The sequence below is a fragment of the Orycteropus afer genome, unplaced genomic scaffold (genome assembly GCF_000298275.1).
Source record: "Orycteropus afer afer isolate SDZICR_OR568_19922 unplaced genomic scaffold, OryAfe1.0 scaffold00004, whole genome shotgun sequence".
Taxonomy (NCBI): Eukaryota; Metazoa; Chordata; class Mammalia; order Tubulidentata; family Orycteropodidae; genus Orycteropus; species Orycteropus afer.
The window spans coordinates 31187787-31193010 of record NW_006921591.1 but is presented as its reverse complement, the minus strand read 5'-3'; positions in this window follow the sequence as shown (position 1 = coordinate 31193010).

The window sequence follows — 5224 nt, the reverse complement described above, 5'->3', positions numbered from 1 at the left end:
TCAGGACAATATTCTCCAGGAGGCTGTATATGCTCTACACCAGCATCCAATATATGGTGCTGTTTCTCCTATAGCCAAAATTCATGAGTCCAGGAACAAAGGGTTGGAAACAGGCGTGATACCACTAACTTTTATCCCTAGTGACCCACTCAAAAAATTTTTGCTTCCTGTCCCTGCTATCTTATGCTCTGTGAGTCTGGAGATCTTAGTCCCCAAAAAAGGAACACTCCCACTTGGAGACACAATAGTGATTGCAGTGAACTGGAAGTTAAGAAAGCCACCTGGTCATTTGGCTTTCTCATGCCTCTGGATCAACAGACAAATAAGGGTATTACTTTACTGTCTTGTGTGATAGATCCTGATTACCAAGGGGGAATTGGATGGATATTACTTAATGGAGGTGTGGTAGTTAAGTTTGTGTGTCAAATTGGCTTGGCCTAGTTGAGGGACTGGGCAGCTGGATATAGTATGCCCCATGATGAGACCGGTAATGAACTCCATGGTGGTATCTACTGTGAGCAGCTGAGTAGCTGCCTTAGGGATGTGGTCTGTTTCCTGTATATAAAGAGAAGCCTTGGGGATGGTCTCTAGCATATGGCACCCTTGAACCCAGCATGTAGCTGAGTCATTGTTTAGCAGCCCGATATGCTCTGCTGACCTTGGGACTTCCAAGGGACTTGAACTAATGGCCTGCTGTGTGGTTTCATAACATCCAGACTGTGCCTTTTTACTTGTCAACCTTGGGATTGTCAGTCTCAGCAACCAGAAGCTTTCTGAGTGAATAAAAGCCTCTTGTTTCAGTGGGCCAAGAGCAGGAAGAAAAGCTGAAGCCCAAGGTCAAGGGGCTTTTAGGTAGCCCCTAGAGCCTGACACTTTGAACATGGACATAAAGTCTCCAAACTGTGAGAATAAACTCCTGTTTGTTCAAGCCATCCCATTTGTGGTGTATTCATATCAGAGTGGCACTAGGTAACCAGAACAGGATGTAAAGAAGAATATGGCTGGAATACAGGAGATTCTTTAGGAGGTCTCTTAGTAAGTACTACCATGCCCTGTGATTAAAGTCAATGGAAAACAAGAGCAACCCAATTCTTATATGACTACTAATGGCAAAAAGCACAAACCACATAAAGACAGAGTAAAAATCACCAAAAAAAGAAAAGGAAATACAATTAAAAAAAGAAAAGAAAGACAAAGAGAAAATAAAAAGCACAATATCTGGCGACAGGGGGATGAGAGAAGAGAGCAAGAGAAAAAGATTAATAAAGGAAAAATGGAGGAAAAAATGGTATAGGAAGAATTAAAAGAGAAAAAAAAAAGGGAATCAGAAAAATGGGGGATAAAACAAACAAACAAGAACTAGAGAGAGGAAAGAGAGATAAAAAGAAAGAAGGAAAAAATAATTTAAACACAAACAAACAAAAACAAAATTAGAGGGAGGCAGGACATCCAGAATTTTTTTTCTGCTGGACTCACAATCAATGAGAAGTAGCATACCTGGTGCAAGTACTAGTTTCTGTTTGCCCGGAAGGGAACTGGGAAGTTTCTGTTGACCCATAACATGCCTGGATGCAAGGTATCTGGACCTAGAAAAAGTTCACACCAGCCCAAATGGTTGTGGTAGCAAGTCACTTGGTTTCAGCAGGAATTCCTGCTGGCTCAATATGTAGCTGGGTATATGGTGGCGTAGAGCCTGAGCCATTTGACTGCTAACCAGAAGGCTGGTGGCTCAAACCCACCATCCACTCCTTGGAAGGAAGGTTGGGCAATCTACTTCCATAGAGATATTGCCTCACAAACACAAGGAGGGGTCGCTGTGAGTCAGATCCGACTCTAAGGCAGTCAGTTTCTCAGAAAAAGTTTCTGCTTTCCCAAAAGACAGTTGGATTCAGGGACCCTGCTCTCAGAAAAAGTTCCTCTGTCCCCAGTGGGGGCTTAGTGTAGGCCACCTGGACCCAGCACAAGTTGTTGCCAGCCCAGAATGCTGCTGGGAGTACTATGGCTGGTCTCAGAGCTAGTTCCAAATGGAGGCAAAACACATGATTTCAGACTAGTTGCTGCTGATCCAGAAAATTTCTATTGGCAGTGCTCTTGGACTCAGAGAACATTCTGCCAGTCCAAAAGGTGATTGGCAGCCAAGCACCTTGTTCTAGAGGGAGTTCTTTTGTTGTTATTGTTGTTGTTGTTGTTATATGCCGGTGAGTCAGACCCAACTCATAGTGACCCCTGCCTTGGGTTTCCGAAGAAGGTTGGGCAATCTACTTCCATAGTGATACTGCCTTGGAAACCCAAGGAGGGGTCGCTATGAGTCAGGTCCGACTCCATGGCACATAACAAAAACAACAAAAACATCACTATGGAAGTAGATTGCCCAACCTTCCTTCTGAGGAGTGGTTGGTGAGTTTGAACTGGCAGCCTTCTGATTAGCAGTCAAGTGCCTTGGGCACTATTCTACCAGAGCTCCTAGAGGGAGTTCTAATCAGTTAAAAAAGCTGGAGGAAGGGCTTGTAGACACAGACAAAATTCCTGCTGTCTCAAAATGAACAGGGTCCTGTTCCGAGAACAAAAGTACCTGCCATCACATAAGCCCACTGGATATAGGGTATCTCGTCTCAGAAAAATCCCTACTGGCCCAAAAGGTAACAGGACACCTTCTGATGGGACAAGTTTCTGCCTGCCCAGAAGGCAGCTGGTTACAGAACACCCAGACCATGATGGAATTTCTGCCTGTCCAGAAAGTAGGTGAAGGTGGGGATGACCACAACTCTGTTCATGAAAAGGGTATGTAGTCCCAGAGTAACAAGGGCAATATCACACCTTTCTATTCAGCAGCTTCCAATGCTGTTGCCCATGCTGCCCTCAGAACGCAGAGCCTATTCTTAGATTGCTGCCTAGATTAGAATGCCATTTATAATTATTCAAAATGGCCATACCACTTGCAAATATTCAAAATGGCAGTGTCCTAAGGACAGCCAACAGTTCATAGCTCTATTTGTTTCCTTTTTCTTGTTTCTTTTCAGCCTTCAGTGCAGTAGCCCATGTAGTCCTTGGCAAGCAGATCTGATTCTCAGTTTTCTGCCCAAATAGTAATGTCATTTGTAAATATTCAAATTTGTCATGCTATAGGGACAACTGACAGCCCATAGCTCCATTTACTCCTTATTTACAATTTTCAATCAGGTTATTCTACTAGTTAGCATTTAATCCATTTCTTTACCCTTCCCTTCAAAGCCCAAGGTTACATCTTCTGTATCTGTTTCAATTGGTTTCTCATTTTTCTTTTGTTGCAGAAGGTTCTGGATAGCTTATTGTCCTATTCCATCATATTACTGAAAGTTCTAGTAGTTTTCTTTTATGAACTGTGTAAATTGTTGTTAGATGCCATAGAGTCAGCTCTTACACATAGCAACCCTATAACAGAACAAAACATTGCCCAGTCCTGTGTCAGCCTCACAATCCTTGCTCATTGTTGCAGCTACTGTGTCAATCCATGACATTGAGGGTCTTCCCCTTTTTGCTGATCTTCCACTTTACCAAGCATGGTATCTTTCTCTAAGGAATGATCCCTAATTACAAAATGACCGAAGTAGGTGAGACAAAGTCTGGCCATTCCCACATCCAAGGAGAATTCCAGCTGCACTTCTTCCAGGAAAAATTTGTTAGTTCTTCTGGCACTCCATGTTACTTTCACTATTCATCACCACCACAACTCAAAAGCATCAACTCTTGAGGTTGGCTGGCAAGATGGTGGACTAGGCAGAAAGACTGCACAGACCCTCTTGAATAAAGAAAAGGGAAACCAATTAACACAGACACAGAAGATAATCCTGGACCCCCAAGCCTTGAAGGGAAGGATACAGAAGTGGACTAAACCCCAACTAGCAGAAGAATTTACATGAAAATACCAAAAAAGGAGACATATGGAGCTGCAGTCTGGCAGCGATCCTGAGCAATCCTGACAGCACAGACAGCTTGGAGATTCCCGAGTGGTGGTAGACCTAATAACCTAAAAATCACCCTTCTAACCAGGGACTGCTTGGAGGACTGTGTACAGTGGCTGGGGAACAAATGGAGAAGGTGAAAAGAAAGGTGGGCTGAGCTGTGGACTTTTGCTGGTCTGGAGAGTACTGCCATTTTGAAGGTTTAAGAAGTGGCTTGACTCTTTTCAATATTTAAAGAGACAGCACTTTCACAGATGCCTGGGGCTTAAGAACATGTTCTGCTTTCCAGCAACCCCAAAGACATGCGGGACCTACAAGACTGACAAGGTATGACATTCCTCTTGTTACTCTTATATCCCACACCCACTTGGTGAATGGAGGTGCGGTCATCCCCGACTTCCACCTACCTTCTGGGCCTACAGGAACTCCATCACAGTCTGTGTGCTCAGAGTGAGCCTGGGTATTCTGCCCTGTCCTCCACCAATTTGTTTTTTCTCTTTTTTTATTTTTTGCTTTCTTTTTTCTGGTGATTAGTTTGTTTGTATTTGTCTGTTTTAAAACAACCATTAGCATTTTTGTTCTTTTTATTATTATTCTTAATCTTCCCCTTCCCAGGTCCCAGTGTTCAACATTTTTTCTTTTCCCTGTGCTTGGTTGAATTTTTTTTTTTTTTTAATTTAAGGTTTTTTGTTTTTTTTCCTTTCCCCCTTTTTATTCATGGTTAACCTGTTGCTTGATTTTCTTTTTGCATTTTTCCCTTTTTTTTTTTTTTTCATTTATTATTCTCCTTTTTCACTTTTTATTTTTTTTTAGTGCCCTATCCCCAGATATTGCAGGTTTTTTTGCTTTTCCTTCTCCCCCCCCCCTTTTTTCTTTTTTTGGTTACTGTTCCTGTGTGATTACATGGTGTGTTTTTCATCCATGGGCTTTTAGTTTTATGATGGTTATTCAGTTGTAATTTGTGTATAACTGAGTGGGAGACAACAGTCCCCATAAAGCACAACTACACCCACAACTCCTGCACCTTCACTTACTGTGCGAAAGCCACTACCTCCTTCTCCACCAATGGAACAATGATAAAAAACCACCAAGAAGAGCCTGAATCACCCTTGGCTGCTCTTCACAAACAGTTAACAGAGATCTAAATACAATGCCACGATACCTCAGAAATAACAGACCATCACAGTCCACACAAAGAAGCAAGATAAAGTGGTAGAAACAAGGAAGAAGGACACAGACCCAGAACACATTCCTGAGGAAGAAGCAGCATTGGAACTCTCTGA